General features: G+C 37.8%; 1 protein-coding gene across 1 annotated transcript in view; it reads right to left on the reverse strand.

Moving 5' to 3' along the window:
* The window catches only part of RNF17 (ring finger protein 17), a 170,128-nt gene that overhangs the window by 130,499 nt on the left and 21,770 nt on the right, over positions 1-17,859 (reverse strand). The window lies entirely within an intron of this gene.

Genomic DNA, 17,859 nt, shown 5'->3' on the forward strand with positions numbered 1-17,859 from the left:
CCTGGGTGGCTCAGTGGGTTAAGCCTCTGCCTTTGGCTCAGGTCATGATCTCAGGGTCCTGGGATTGATTCCCACATGGGGCTCTCTGCTCGGCAGGGAGCCTGCTTCACACTCACTCTCTGCCTGCCTCTCTGCCTACTTGTGATCTCTGTCTGTCAAATAAATAAACAAAATCTTAAAAAAAAATTGAAATGGGAGAGGAGTTAAGATGGCAGAGGAGTAGGGGACATTTAGTTTGTCTATTTCCTCAAATATAGCTAACAACTATCAAATCACTCTGAACACCTGTGAAATTAATCAGAGATCTGAGAAAAGAAATGCTGCAATTCTATAAATAGAAAAGCGACCACTTTCTTGAAGGTGCAGAGACTTGGATACAGGGTGATATACTAGAGGATATGGTGGAGGGGAGGGAGACTACTTAAGGAGGCTATTCCAAAGTATTATAAGAAGTGGAGTACAAAATTAGAACTTTTATAAGTCTGCTATGTACATCCCTGGCTCAAAGATGCTCAGGTAACAAAGTGGGGCATAATCCCAGGTGGAACAGCATTGTCTCAGGATCCCTGGGGTCCCAAGAAGAATGGGGGTGCTTGAGCATGGCAGAGATCCCAAGTGTAGGAACAGGGAAGCCAGCTGAAAACAGTTGAGATACCAGTTTTCTGCTGTTTTGCCATAAACTCTAACCCACTGCACAGTCCTGCTACCGCTTTCCTGGCAAGGTTCTAGCAAAAAGCAGAAGCATGGCGAGACACCCCCCCAACACACAGCAGGAACAGTGTGGGTTCACAACACAGGTGTCCACAAAATTTGAATTTTGAAACTCAGTTACATGCCCGAGATAAAAATGTTCATAGGCCAGATGAACACAGAGCTCTGATGAAAGTAAGGGGGACAAGAGTAATTGACTGCTTTTCTGTGAGAGCTCAGTTAAGAGGGAAGAACATGAACTTTCAACACCAGGGCTAGAGACTGGAGTGCTGCCATTTTCATCCTACCACTCAGTACTGAAAGCCTTCAGGGAGCAAAATAGCACCACATAGTGGAATCTGGAGCCACTTACACTGTGCCTGGCCCCTTGACAAGTCAGGAGCATTTCCACTAGGGCAAGGGCATCAGAGAATCCATGCAATGGGCCTCTCTGACAAAAGACCAGATGGGACAACTGGCCTGCACCAAGTTTACTGACCATAGAGGGCTGCAAAGTTCTTGAGGAAAACATTACTATGTAACATCCATGGGTTTTTTTTTTTTTTTTTTTAAGTCTTTATTTTTTCAGTTATTTTCTTATTTTTCAATTCTATTTTTAAAAAATGTTTATATATACATTATATATAATTTTTTGTTTCTTTTCATTGTATAGTATTGTATGTATATACAAAAGTTAAAAAAATAGAAAAATTTCTCTTTCTTATTTTGGGCTCAAGTTTCTTTAAACATGCAGACCAAAACACACTGAAGATCTAGTTTTTTGGGGGGCAGGGGGTTGGTTCTTGCTTTTTTCTTGTTCTGTGGTTTTTTTTTCTTTTCTATTGTCATTGTTATTGTCTTTTCTCTTTCTTCTGTTCTTTTTCTGGACAAAATGATGACATGGAGACATTCACTCCAAAAGACAGAACAGGATGTAATATTCACTGCCAGGTATTTAACATGGATATAAGTAAGATATCTGAACTAGAGTTTAAAGCAACAATTTTATAGATACTAGGTAGGCTTGAAAAAAGCACAGAAGACCTAGAGAATCCCTCACTGTAGAACTAAAAGAACTAAAATATAATCATGCTGAAATTAAAATGCACATCTGGTATTGAAAGGAGTTGAAAAGAAATTATAATCACTTTGTATAGGAAAACATGTTTAAAACTCATGTGTTACCAGCTTTTTCACAGATATTCATACTTTTTAAAATGCAAACTTACATGAGACATGTCTCATATATGTATATCATATAAAAATTGTAGGCCAGCTCAAACCCCAGCAGCATTTCCACAGATGAGGGGTTTGTGGAAGGAATTTTGTTAAACATTGACATGAATATTCAGAAAAGTATTTAAGAAGAAGTTGCTTGTCTTTGTAGGTATTCAGCTCATACAATAATTTAAGCAATATGGAAATGGGGCAAAGATTGAAAAATAATACAGTGGAAGAAAACTATATATTTCAGAAAAGATCTAGTTTATATGAAAATTAACAATTTTAATAAAGGAAACATTTACACAATAAAAAAAATGCACATCTGGGTTCTTTCTACACTTTGGCTATTGTAGACATTGCTGCTGTAAACATTGGCATGCATGTGCTTCTTGAATCATCATTTTTATATCCTTTGGATAAATACCTAGTAGTGCAATTGCTGGGTCACAGAGTAGCTCGAGGGTTCCCCTTTTTCCACATCCTTGCCAACATGTTGTTTGCTGACTTGTTAATATTAGCCATTCTCACTGATGCAAGGTGGTATCTCATTGTGGTTTGATTTTTATTTCCCTGATGATGAGGGATGCTGAAATTTTTTGATGTGTCTTTTGGCCATTTGTGTCTTTTTTGGAGAAAGGCCTACTCCTGTCTTCCCATTTCTTGACTGGATTTTTTGTTTCTAGGATGTTGAATTTGGTAAGTTCTTTGTAGATTTTGGATACTAGCCCTTTATTTGCTAAAACATTTGCAAATATCTTCTGTCATTTCATAGGTTACTTTTTAGTTTTGTCGACTGTTTCCTTTGCTGTGTAAAAGCTTTTTATCTTGATGAAGTCCAGTAGTTCATTCTTGCTTTTCTCTTTCCTTTGGAGATGTGTTTAGTAAGAAGTTGCTGCAGCTGAGGTTGAAGAGGTTGCTGCTTATGTTCTCTTCTAAGATTCTGATGGATTCTTGTCTCACATTTACATCTTACATCCATTTTGAGTTTATCTTTGTATATGATGTAAGAGAATAGTCAAGTTACGTTCTTCTCCATGTGGCTGTCCAGTATTTCCAACACAATTTAAGAGACAGTCCACTTTCGGGGCTCCTGGGTGGCTCAGTTGGTTAAGCAGCTGCCTTCTGCTCAGGTCATGATCTGGAGTCTGGGTCCGAGTCCCACATGAGGCTCTCTGATTGCTGGAGAGTCTGTTTCTCCCACTGTCCTCTCTCCTCTCATGCTCTCTCTCTCATTGTCTCTCTTTCTCTCTCAAATAAATAAAATCTTAAACAAACAAACAAAAAAAGAGACAGTCTATTTTCCATTGGATATTCTTTCCTGTTTTGTTGAAAACTAGTTGACCACAGAGTCAAGGGTCCATTTCTGGGTTCTTTATTTTGATCCACTGATTCACGTGCCTGTTTTTGTGCCAGTACCATACGTCTTGATTACAGCTTTGTAATACAGCTTGAAGTCTGGAATTGTGATGCCTCCAATTTTAGTTTTCTTTTTCAGCATTCCATTGGCTCTTTGGGGTCTTTTCTGGTACTGTACAAATTTTAGAATTATTTGTTTCAGCTCTATAAAAAATGTTGACAGTAGTTTGATAGGGATTGCATTGAATGTGTAGATTTCTCTGGGTAGCATAGATATTTCAACAATATTTGTTCTTCCCATTCATGAGCTTAGAATGTTTTTTCACTTCTTTGTGTCTTTCTCAATTTTTTCCACAAGTGTTCTGTAGTTTTAATTTTTTTTTATTAACATGTATTATTATTTGTTTCAGTGGTACAGGTCTGTGAATCATCAGTCTTACACAATTCACAGCACTCACCATAGCATGTAACTTACCCAATATCTATCACCCAGCCCCCCCCAGCCCCCCTACCCCCTTCCCCTCCAGCAACCAGTGTTCTGAAGTTTTTAGAGTACAGATCCTTTATCTCTTGGTTGGGTTTATTCCTAGGTATTTTATGGTTTTTAGTCCAACTGTAAATAGGATCAATTCCTTGATTTCTCTTTCTTCTGTCTCCTTGTTAGTACATAGAAATGCAACTGACTTCTGTGCATTAATTTTATATCCTGCCACAGATTCCCCCATGGTTTGTCCCCACCTCTGATTTCTCCCAATACCCTTCTCCTCTCCTTCTCCCAATGTCCTCCGTGTTATTTCTTATGCTCCACAAGTAAGTGAAACCATATGATAACTGATTCTCTCTTCTTGACTTAATTCACTCAGCATAATCTCCTCCAGTCCTGTTCATGTTGTTACAAAAGTTGGGTATTCATCCTTTCTGATGAAGGCATAATATTCCATTGTATATATGAACCATATCTTCTTTATCTATTTGTCTGCTGAAGGACATCTTGGTTCTTTCCACAGTTTGGTGACTGTGGCCATTGCTACTATGAATATTGGGGTACAGATGGCCCTTCTTTTCACTACATCTGTATCTTTGGGGTAAATACCCAGCAGTGCAATTGCAGGGTCATAGGGTAGCTCTATTTTTAATTTCTTAAGGAACCTCCACACTGTTTTCCAAAGTGGCTGCACCAACTTGCATGCCCACTAACAGTGTAAAAGTGTTCCCCTTTCTCCACATCCTCTCCAACACTTGTTTACTGACTTGTTAATTTTGGCCATTCTAACTGGTGTAAGGTGGTAGCTCAATGTGGTTTTGATTTGAATATCCCTGGTGGCTAATGATGACGAACATTTTTTCACATGTCTGTTAGCCATTTATACATCTTCTTTGGAGAAGTGTCTGAGATACAGCAGAACACATCAATGAAACTACAAGTTGGCTCTTTGAAAGGATCAATAAGATCAATAATCCACTGGCCAAACTAACCCCAAAGAAAAGAGAGAACCCGAAATTAATAAAATTATGGAAGAAAGGGGAGAGATCATGACTAACACCAAGGAAATAGAAACAATCACCAGATATTACTGTCCACAGTTATATGCCAATAAGTTAAGCAATCTAGAAGAAATGGATGCATTCCTAGAAACCTATAAACTTCCAAGACTGAATCAGGAAGAAATTGATAACCTGAATAGAATAATACCTAGTAACAAGTTTGAAACAGTGATCAAAAATCTCCGAAGGGGTGCTTGGGTGGCTCAGTGGGTTAAAGCCCCTGCCTTCAGCTCAGGTCATGATCCCAGGGTCCTGGGATTGAGCCCCGCATCCAGCTCTCTGCTCGGCAGGGAGCCTGCTTCCCTTCCTCTCTCTCTGCCTGCCTCTGCCTACTTGTGATCTCTGTCAAATACAAAAATAAAATCTTAAAAAATAAAAAAACTCCCCCAAAACAAGAGCCCAGGACCTGATGGATTTTGGGGGGAATTCTACCAAACATTCAAAGAAGAAATAATACCTATTCGCCTGAAGCTATTTCAAAAAATAGAACAGAAGGAAAACTCCCAGACTCTTTCTATGAAGCCAGCATTACCCTGATCCCCAAACCAGGCAAAGACCCCATCAAAAAAGAGAATTTCAGACCAATATCCCTGATGAATATGGATGGCAAGATTCTTAACAAGGTCCTAGCTAATAGGATCTAATAGTACATTAAAAAGATTATCCACCATGACCAGGTGGGATTCATCCCTGGGTTGGAGGAGTGGTTCAACATTTTGCAAATCAATCAATGTGATAGAACACATCAATAAGAGAAGAGACAAGAACCACATGGACCTCTTAACTGATGCAGAAAAAGCATTTGACAAAATCCAGGATCCATTCCTAATTAAAATATTTCAAAGTATAGGGATAGAGGGAACATTCCTTAGCTTCATAATTTATCTATGAGAAACCCACAGCGAATATCATTCTCAATGGGGAAAAGCTGATAGCCTTTGAGATCAGGAACAAGACAAGGATGCTCACTCTTGCCACTGTTGTTCAACATAGTAGAAGAAGTCCTAGCAACAGCAATCAGACAACAAAAAGAAATTAAGAAGTATTCAAATTGGCAAAGAAGAAGTCAAACTCACCCTCTTCGCAGATGACATGACAGTCTATGTGGAAAAGCTGAAAGACTCCACCCCCAAACTACTAGAACTCATACAGCAATTCAGTAATGTGGCAGGTCACAAAATCAGTGTAACAGAAATTGGTTGCTTTCTTATACACTAGCAAAGTAACTGCAGAAAGAGAAATTAGAGAATTGATTCCATTTACTATAGCACCAAGAACCATAAGATCCTGGGAATAAAAGAGGTAAAGGACCTGTACTCAAGGAACTACAAACACTCACGAAAGAAACTGAAGAAGACAGAAAAAGATGGAAAAGCATTCCATGCTCATGGATCAGAAGAATAAACATTGTTAAAATATCTATACTGCCTGCAGCAATCTATACTTTCAACGCCATCTGGATCAAAATTCCACTAGCATTTTTCAAAATGCTGGAACAAACAATCCTAAAATTTGTATTGAACCAGAAGAGACCCCAAATTGTTAAGGAAACATTGAAAAAGAGAAACAAAACTGGGGGCATCATGTTGCCTGATTTCAAGCTTTACTACAAAGCTGTAATCATCAAGACAGCATGATACTGGCACAAAAACAGACACACAGACCAGGGGGACAGAGTAGAGAGCCCAGATGCGGACCCACAACTCTTTGGTTAACTAATCTTCGACAAAGCAGGAAAAAATATATAGTGGAAAAAAGACAGTCTCTTCAATAAATGGTGCTGGGAAAACTGGACAGCTTATGTATAGAAGAATGAAGTTTGACCATTGTCTTACACCATAAACAAACTCAAAATGGATAAAAGACCTCAACATGAGGCAGGAATCTGTCAAAATCCTAGAGAACATGGGCAGTAATCTCTTCATCTTCAGCTACAACAACTTCTTTCAAGACATGTCTCCAAAGGCAAAGGAAACAAAAGCAAAAATGAACTTTTGCAACTTCATCAAGATCAAAAGCTTCTGCACAGCAAAGGAAACAGTCAACAAAACAAAGTGGCAACCCACTCAATGGAAGAAGATATTGCAAATGACACTACAGACAAAGGGCTAATATCCAAGATCTACAACAAAGGGCTAATATCCAAGATCTATAAAGAACTCCTCAAACTCAACACTCAAAAAACAGATAATCATGTCAAAAAATGGGTAGAAGATATGAACAGATACTTCTCCAAAGAAGACATACAAATGGCTAACAGACACATGAAAAAATGTTCATCATCATTAGCCACCAGGGAGATTCAAATCAAAACCACACTGAGATACCACCTTACACCTTAGAATGGCCAAAATTAACAAGATAGTGATAGCAGTGTTAAATGGAAATTCACATTTGTAAACACATTAAATTCACAGACCTGGGGATAAAAATATATGTATATAAAAAATATATGTTTATAAAAAATAAAAAATAAAAAATAAAAAATAAAAAAAAAAAAGAAATGGCAAATCAACAATCTAACTTTATGCTCTAGGAACTAGAAAAATAAAAACTAAACCAAACTCTAGTGCAAGGAAGGACTAATAAATATTAGAGTGGTGATAAAGGAACTAGAAAATTTAAAAAAAAGGAGAAAAAAAATTAATGAAAGCAAAAGTTGGTTCTTTGAAAGAACCATTTCCTGTTTTCAATGATGTACAATTGTTTTTTTAAGTTCCTATATCATTTATTTCTGCTCTAATCTTTATTATTTCCTTCTTTCTGCTGTCTTTAGGCTTCATTTGTTATTTTTCCAGGTCCTTTAACTGTAAGGTTAGGTTGTTTGGGATTTTTGTCAATTCTAAATTCTTTTTTTAAAGATTTTATTTATTTATTTGAGAGGGAGAGAGAGAGAAAGAGAGAGAGAGAGAGAGCGCACATGAACAGGGGAAACAGCAGAGGGAGAGAGAGAAGCAGGCTCTTCGCTGAGCAGGGAGCCTGATGGGGGGCTTGATCCCAGGACCCTGGGATCATGACCTGAACCAAAGGCAGATACTTAACCAACTGAGGCACCCATGTGCCCCTAAGTTCATTTTTTTTTAAAGATTTTATTTTTATGTAATCTCTATACCCAATGTGAGGATCAAACTTAGAACTCTAAGTTCAAGAGTCACATGCTTCAGTGACTGAGCCAGCCAGGCACCCTAAGATTTTTCTTGCTTCTTGAGGTAGGCTTGAATTGCTATATTCTTCCCTGTTAGTACTATTTTTGCTATATCCCAAATATTTTAGACCACTGTGTTTAATTTTCATTTGTTTCCCTAAATTGTTTTATTTCCTCTTCGATTTGTTTAGTAACATATTTCTAACCTCTATGTATTTGGAGTCTTTCCAATTTTTTTCTTGTGGTTGATTTCTAGAAAGGTTGGTTCTTTTCAATTGAAATTGACAACTCTTTACACAAAGAAAAAAAGAATCAACTTAGTAAAATCAAAAAGGAAGTGGGAACATGATGACCAATTTTATGAGTCAAAAGGATTACAAGAAAGTACTAAAGACAACTGCATGCCTAGAAATTGGATAATCTAGATGAAATGGACAAATTCCTAAAACACACTATAATACGGACTAAGGGAGAAATAGAAACTCTTAACAGATCAATAACAAATAAGGAAATTGAATCAGCAATCAAAAACCTTCCAAAAAGAAAATCCCTGGGCCAGATGGCTTCACTTGTGAATTCTACCAAAAATTTAATGATGAATTAACACCAATGTTCCTGAAACCCTTCCAAAAAAATCGAACAGGTAGGAACAATTCCTAACTCATTCTATGAGGTAAACATTATCAAAGCCATATGAAGACACTACAAGAACACTCCAGACAACTATCTCTTATGAGCATCAATCAGTGTAAAATCCTCAACAAAGTATTAGCACAAATCAAATTCAGCAGCATATTAAAAGGATACTGCATCATGACCTAGTAGGATTTATTCCTAGAATATAAGGATGATTTGACACATGAAAATCAATTAATGTTATATACCACAGCAAGAAGTAGTAAAAATTCCATATATGATCCCTTCAATCAATGTAGAAAAAGGACCTGACATATTTTAGCACCCTTTCATTATAAAAACCCTCAATGTACTAGGAATTTAGGGAAACCACATCAACATAAAGGCCATATATGAAAACCCACAGCTAAGCAAGCTGAGGAAAAGCTGTTATTTCTTCACTAAAATTGGAATCGAGATCAGGATGTACGCTTTTGCCACTATTTAACAAATCACTATTAAGTTCTAGCTTGAGTAATTAGGCAAGAAGAAGTAAGTAAAAGACATCCAAATTGAAAAGAAGTAATATTATCCATTTTTGCAGATAACATGATCTTATATGTACAAAACCCTAAGTAGGCCAAAAAATACTTGCAGGGCTAATAAATGAATTCAGAAAAAATGTAGGAACAAAATCAATACACAAAACCCCCATGCATTTCTATATTCTGACAGTCTAAAAAGGAAATTAAGAAAATAATTCTTTTAAAATAGAATACAAAAGAATATACTTAGGGATAGACTTAAACAAGGAGGGAATAGACTTGTATGTTTATGCACCATACCAGACTGCTGAAAGAAATGAAAGAAGACACAAATAAGAGGAAAGACATCCCACATTCATGGACTGGAAGACCTAATATTGTTGACGATGCTACCCAAAACAATCTACAATTCAATGCAATCTCTATTAAAATTTCAGTGATGTTTCAGGCAGAATAGAAAAACCCATTCTCAAAGTCATATGAAATCTCAGGGGACCCCAAACTGCCAAAACAAACTTGAAAAAGAACAAAGTTGGAGGGCTCAAACAACCTGATTTCCAAAGTTGCTACAAAGCTAGCTATAATCGAAAGTTGCTGTGAAGTGTGTAAACCTGTACCCCTGGGGATAAAAATATATATTTCTAAAAAATAAAAAAATTTTAAAAAAGGATGCTACTCACATAAGGACAGATAGGCCGGTGGAATAAAATAAGATATCTCAGATATAAACCTTTGCATGGTTAACAGTATTATGTTTAACAGTATTAACATTTATGCCCAGACCATTCAATGGAGGAAAAGACCATCTTTTCAATGACTGGTGCAGAAAAAGTGGACATTCACATGGAAAAGAATGAAACTGGACCTTTCTCTTATACCATATATAAAAATTAACTCTAAATGAATCAAAGATCTAAATGTAAGAGCGAAAACTGTAGAACTCTTAGAAGAAAACACAGGGGAAAAGCTTTATAATGCTAGATTCAGCATGATTTCTTGGCTATAATAAAAAAGCACAGGCAACAACACCAACAAAAATAAACAGACTATCAGTAACTTTTGTGGGTCAAAGAATGCTATCAAAAGAGTGTAAAGGGCGGGGAGGAGTCAAGATGGCGGAGAAGTAGCAGGCTGAGACTACTTCAGCTAGCAGGAGATCAGCTACATAGCTTATCTAAAGATTGCAAACACCTGCAAATCCATCGGCAGTTCGAAGAGAAGAAGAACAGGAATTCTGGAAGAGAAAAACAACCACGTTCTGAAAGGTAGGACCGGCGGAGAAGTGAATCCAAAGCAACGGGCAGATAGACCCCGGGGGGAGGGGCCGGCTCCCAGCAAGCGGCGGAGCAATGGAGCACAAAATCAGGACTTTTAAAAGTCTGTTCCGCTGAGGGACATCGCTCCAGAGGCTAAACCGGGGTGAAGCCCATGCAGGGTCAGCGTGGCCTCAGGTCCCGCAGGGTCACAGAAGGATCGGGGGTATCTGAGTGTCGCAGAGCTTGCGGGTATTGGAACGGGAAAACTGGCTACAGAGACAGAGCCGACAGTAAGCTCACAGCTCGGTGTTACCTTGAACCAGCCACAGGCTCGGTGACCTCAGAGCGCAGCCAGAGGTCAGGCAGACGGGAGTAAGTGGGCACTGTTCTCTGAGGGCGCACTGAGGAGTGGGGCCCTGGGCTCTCGGCTCCTCCGGGCCGGAGACCAGGAGGCCGCCATTTGTATTCCCGTCCTCCAGAACTCTACGGAAAGTGCTCAGGGAACAAAAGCTCCTGAAAGCAAACCCGAGCGGATTACTCAGCCCAGCCCCTGGTAAGGGCGGTACAATTCCGCCTGGGGCAAAGACACTTGAGAATCACTACACCAGGCCCCACCCCCAGAAGATCAACAAGAAATCCAGCCAAGACCAAGTTCACCTACCAAGGAGTGCAGTTTCAATACCAAGGAGAGCAGCAGAATTCCAGAGGAGGAGAAAGCAAAGCACCGACTCATGGCTTTCTCCCTGTGATTTTTTTTAGTATTGCAGTTAATTTAATTTTTTTCTTTTTCTTTTTTTTTTTCCTCGCCTTCTGGTAAATTTTCTTTTTAACTTTTACCCTTTTCTTTTTTAACGTTTTTTAACTAGTTTATCTAATATAGATATTTTTTCTTTTTTATATTTTTCTTTATTCATTTTTTTTAATTCTTCTTTTCTTTCTTTTTTTTTTCTTTCCTCCTTTTTGAACCTCTTTTTATCCCCTTTCTCCCACCTCACAAATTGGGATCTCTTCTGATTTGGTTAAAGCATATTTTCCTGGGGTTGTTGCCACCCTTTTAGTATTTTACTTGCTCCTTCATAACTCTTATCTGGACAAAATGACAAGACGGAAAAATTCACCACAAAAAAAAAAAAGAACAAGAGGCAGTACTGAAGGCTAGGGACCTAATCAATACAGACATTGGTAATAAGTCAGATCTAGAGTTCAGAATGACAATCTCAAGGTTCTAGCCGGGCTTGAAAAAGGCATGGAAGATATTAGAGAAAACCTCTCGGGAGATATAAAAGCCCTTTCTGGAGAAATAAAAGAACTAAAATCTAACCAAGTTGAAATCAAAAAAGCTATTAATGAGGTGCAATAAAAAATGGAGGCTCTCACGGCTAGGATAAATGAGGCATAAGAAAGAATTAGTGATATAGAAGACCAAATGACAGAGAATAAAGAAGCTGAGCAAAAGAGGGACAAACAGCTACTGGACCACGAGGGGAGAATTCAAGAGATAAGTGACACCATAAGACGAAACCACATTAGAATAATTGGGATTCCAGAAGAAGAAGAAAGAGAGAGGGTAGCAGAAGGTATACTGGAGAGAATTATTGGGGAGAATTTCCCCAATATGGCAAAGGGAATGAGCATCAAAATTCAGGAGGTTCAGAGAATGCCCCCCAAAATCAATAGGAATAGTCCCACACCCCGTCACCTAATAGTAAAATTTACAAGTCTCAGTGACAAAGAGAAAATCCTGAAAGCAGCCTGGGAAAAGAAGTCTGTAACATACAATGGTAAAAATATTAGATTGGCAGCTGACTTATCCACAGAGACCTAGCAGGCCAGAAAGAGCTGGCATGATATTTTTCAGAGCACTAAACGAGAAAAACATGCAGCCAAGAATACTATATCCAACTAGGCTATCATTGAAAATAGAAGGAGAGATTAAAAGCTTCCAGGACAAACAAAAACTGAAAGAATTTGCAAATACCAAACCAGCTCTACAGGAAATATTGAAAGGGGTCCTCTAAGCAAAGAGAGAGCCTACAAGTGATAGATCAGAAAGGAACAGAGACCATATACAGTAACAGTCACCTTACAGGCAATACAATGGCACTAAATTCATATCTCTCAATAGTTACCCTGAATGTTAATGGGCTAAATGCCCCTGTCAAAAGACACAGGGTATCAGAATGGATAAAAAACAAAACCCATCTATATGTTGCCTCCAAGAAACTCATTTTAAGCCCGAAGACACCTCCAGATTTAAAGAGAGGGGGTGGAAAAGAATTTACCATGCTAATGAACATCAGAAGAAAGCAGGAGTGGCAATCCTTATATCAGATCAATTAGATTTTAAGCCAAAGACTATAATAAGAGATGAGGAAGGACACTATATCATACTCAAAGGTTCTGTCCAACAAGAAGATTTAACAATTTTAAATATGTATGCCCCCAACGTGGGAGCAGCCAACTATATAAACCAATTAATAACAAAATCCAAGAAACACATCAACAATAATACAATAATAGTAGGGGACTTTAACACTCCCCTCACTGAAATGGACAGATCATCCAAGCAAAAGATCAGCAAGGAAATAAAGGCCTTAAACGACACACTGGACGAGATAGACATCACAGATATATCCAGAACGTTTCATCCCAAGGCAACAGAATACACATTCTTCTCTAGTGCACATGGAACATTCTCCAGAATAGATCACATCCTCGGTCCTAAATCAGGACTCAACCGGTATCAAAAGATTGGGATCATTCCCTGCATATTTTCAGACCACAATGCTCTAAAGCTAGAACTCAACCACAAGAGGAAGTTTGGAAAGAACCCAAATACATGGAGACTAAACAGCATCCTTCTAAAGAATAAATGGGCCAACCGGGAAATTAAAGAAGAATTGAAAAAAATCATGGAAACAAATGATAATGAAAATACAACAGTTCAAAATCTGTGGGACACAACAAAGGCAGTCCAGAGAGGAAAATATATAGCGGTACAAGCCTTTCTCAAGAAACAAGAAAGGTCTCAGGTACACAACCTAACCCTAAAGGAGCTGGAGAAAGAACAATAAAGAAACCCTAAGCCCAGCAGGAGAAGAGAAATCATAAAGATCAGAGCAGAAATCAATGAAATAGAAACCAAGAAAACAATAGAACAAATCAACGAAACTAGGAGCTGGTTCTTTGAAAGAATTAATAAAATTGATAAACCCCTGGCCAGACTTATCAAAAAGAAAAGAGAAAGGACCCAAATAAATAAAATCATGAATGAAAGAGGAGAGATCACAACTAACACCAAAGAAATACAAACTAGTATAAGAACATACTATGAGCAACTCTACGCCAACAAATTTGACAATCTGGAAGAAATGGATGCATTCCTAGAAACATACAAACTACCACAACTGAACCAGCAAGAAAGAGAAAGCCTGAACAGACCCATAACCAGTAAGGAGATTGAAACAGTCATTAAAAATCTCCAAACAAACAAAAGCCCAGGGCCAGACGGCTTCCCAGGGGAATTCTACCAAACATTTAAAGAAGAACTAATTCCTATTCTCCTGAAACTGTTCCAAAAAATAGAAATGGAAGGAAAACTTCCAAAGTCATTTTATGAGGCCAGCATCACCTTGATCCCAAAACCAGACAAGGATCCCACCAAAAAAGAGAGCTATAGACCAATATCCTTGATGAACACAGATGCGAAAATACTCAACAAAATACTAGCCAATAGGATTCAACAGTACATTAAAAAGATTATTCACCACGACCAAGTGGGATTTATTCCAGGGCTGCAAGGTTGGTTCAACATCCGCAAATCAGTCAATGTGATACAACACATCAATAAAAGAAAGAACAAGAACCATATGATACTCTCAATAGATGCTGAAAAAGCATTTGACAAAGTACAACATCCCTTCCTGATCAAAACTCTTCAAAGTGTAGGGATAGAGGGCACATACCTCAATATCATCAAAGCCATCTATGAAAAACCCACCGCAAATATCATTCTCAATGGAGAAAAACTGAAAGCTTTTCCGCTAAGGTCAGGAACACGGCAGGGATGTCCATTATCACCACTGCTATTCAACATCGTACTAGAGGTCCTAGCCTCAGCAATCAGACAACAAATGGAAATTAAAGGCATCCAAATCGGCAAAGAAGAAGTCAAATTATCACTCTTCGCAGATGATATGATACTATATGTGGAAAACCCAAAAGACTCCACTCCAAAACTGCTAGAACTTATACAGGAATTCAGTAAAGTGTCAGGATATAAAATCAATGCACAGAAATCAGTTGCATTTCTCTACACCAAGAGCAAGACAGAAGAAAGAGATATTAAGGAGTCAATCCCATTTACAATTGCACCCAAAACCATAAGATACCTAGGAATAAACCTAACCAAAGAGGCACAGAATCTATACTCAGAAAACTATAAAGTACTCATGAAAGAAATTGAGGAAGACACAAAGAAATGGAAAAATGTTCCATGCTCCTGGATTGGAAGAATAAATATTGTGAAAATGTCTATGCTACCTAATGCAATCTACACATTTAATGCAACTCCTATCAAAGTACCATCCATCTTTTTCAAAGAAATGGAACAAATAATTCTAAAATTTATATGGAACCAGAAAAGACCTCGAATAGCCAAAGGGATTGAAAAAGAAAGCTAAAGTTGGTGGCATCACAATTCCGGACTTCAAGCTCTATTACAAAGCTGTCATCATCAAGACAGCATGGTACTGGCACATAAACAGACACATAGATCAATGGAACAGAATAGAGAGCCCAGAAATAGACCCTCAACTCTATGGTCAACTAATCTTCAACAAAGCAGGAAAGAATGTAGAATGGAAAAAAGATAGCCTCTTCAATAAATGGTGTTGGGAAAATTGGACAGCCACATGCAGAAAAATGAAATTGGACCATTTCCTTACACCACACATGAAAATAGACTCAAAATGGATGAAGGTCCTCAATATGCGAAAGGAATCCATCAAAATCCTTGAGGAGAACACAGGCAGCAACCTTTTCGACCTCAGCCGCAGCAACATCTTCCTAGGAACATTGCCAAAGGCAAGGGAAGAAAGGGCAAAAATGAACTATTGGGATTTCATCAAGATCAAAAGATTTTGCACAGCAAAGGAAACAGTTAACAAAATCAAAAGACAACTGACAGAATGGGAGAAGATATTTGAAAATGACATATCAGATAAAGGACTAGTGTCCAGAATCTATAAAGAACTTAGCAAACTCAACACCCAAAGAACAAGTAATCCAATCAAGAAATGGGCAGAGGACATGAACAGACATTTCTGCAAAGAAGACATCCAGATGGCCAACAGACACATGAAAAAGTGCTCCATATCACTCGGCATCAGGGAAATACAAATCAAAACCACAATGAGATATCACCTCACACCAGTCAGAATGGCTAAAATCAACCAGTCAGGAAATGACAGATGCTGGCGAGGATGCGGAGAAAGGGGAACTCTCCTCCACTGTTGGTGGGAATGCAAGCTGGTGCAGCCACTCTGGAAAACAGCATGGAGGTTCCTCAAAATGTTGAAAATAGAACTGCCCTATGACCCAGCAATTGCACTACTGGGAATTTACCCTAAAGATACAAACATAGTGATCCAAAGGGGCACGTGCACCCGAATGTTTATAGCAGCAATGTCCACAATAGCCAAACTATGGAAAGAACCTAGATGTCCATCAACAGATGAATGAATAAAGAAGATGTGGTATACATACACAATGGAATACTATGCAGCCATCAAAAGAAATGAAATCTTGCCATTTGCAACAACATGGATGGAACTAGAGCGTATCATGCTTAGCGAAATAAGTCAAGCAGAGAAAGACAACTATCATATGATCTCCCTGATATGAGGAAGTGGACATGCTACATGGGGGGTTAAGGGGTAGGAGAAGAATAAATGAATCAAGATGGAATTGGGAGGGAGACAAACCATAAGTGACTCTTAATCTCACAAAACAAACTGAGGGTTGCTGGGGGGAGGGGTGTTCGGAGAAGGGGGTGGGATTATGGACATTGGGAGGGCATGTGCTTTGGTGAGTGCTGTGACGTGTGTAAACTGGCGATTCACAGACCTGTACCCCTGGGGATAAAAATATATGTTTATAAAAAATTAAAAATTAAAAAAAAAAGAGTGAAAAGAGAACCCACAGAATGGGAGAAAATATCTGAAAATGACATTTCTGATAAAGGACTGTATCCCTAGTGTATGTAGAACTCCAACCCCGCAACAAAATATTCCAACCCAAAAGAAAAGACTTGAAGGGCTTTTCCTCAAAGAGGATAGGTAAATAAGCAATAAATAAGCATATGAAAAAATACTCAACATAAAATGCAAATCAAAATCACAAGATACTATTTCATACCCATTAGGATATGATTACTACAAAACTCCAGAAAACATTGTTGGTGAGAATATGAGAAACTGCAAGTAAAATGTATAGCTACACTAGAAAACTCTGATGTTGCCTCAAAAAATTAAACATAAAATTATCATATGCCACTAAACTGGACACTTAAAAAATGATTAAAAAGGTAGTCTTTTAATGTACATTTTACCACTATAAGAATGTTTAAAATACATGCACATGACTTATAACTTAAATGTTACAATTAAAGACCATATGTGAGATAGCATCAATAGGGAAGAATATCAACCAATTCATTGACAGTATATTGAGCCTATGTCCTTTGCATCTTGATGGGATTAAAAAGAAAAAGAACTAAGGGTCAAATGGACAGGCACCATTATTAAAGATACTTTTTTTTTGTCACATCAAAACTTTTATGTTCTTATTTCTTGAAATGAAAAATGAGATTAAAAATTATTAAAGATCATATATATCAAAGAATTTTTAAAGTAATAGATATGCAACTATGTGGTATTTGTTTAGAAATGAATGTCAGAAAAAAAAGAAATGAATGTCAGAAAGTAATAGAGTATTACTTGCTTTGATGCAAATAAACGTATGAGAAAATGGAGTGATGTGTGAGAAAAAGCACTGCATTTTCCCAAGTGAAATTCTTGCAGATTTTGAAAGTAATTTTCTGTGCTTCAAAACAAACTGAGGGTTGCTGGGGGGAGGGGTTTGGGAGAACGGGGTGGGATTATGGACATTGGGGAGGGTATGTGCTTTGGTGAGTGCTGTGAAGTGTGTAAACCTGGTAATTCACAGACCTGTACCCCTGGGGATAAAAATATATGTTTATAAAAAATAAAAAATTAAAAAAAAAAAAGAAAGAGGCTTATTTATTTAAAAGTTAGCTATATGACTAGATGGTAAATGGCCAAACATTTTTTAAAATGTACTAATTTTTCCTCATTTTCAAGCTGTAGACATCAGTCTACACCCAAACCTTGCAAACTTGCTTAAAAGTTACTCAGTACTTCAATCTATACAAAGAACCAAAGTGACAAGTTCATGTTAAAAA

The sequence above is a fragment of the Mustela lutreola genome, chromosome 13 (genome assembly GCF_030435805.1).
Source record: "Mustela lutreola isolate mMusLut2 chromosome 13, mMusLut2.pri, whole genome shotgun sequence".
Lineage (NCBI taxonomy): Eukaryota > Metazoa > Chordata > Mammalia > Carnivora > Mustelidae > Mustela > Mustela lutreola.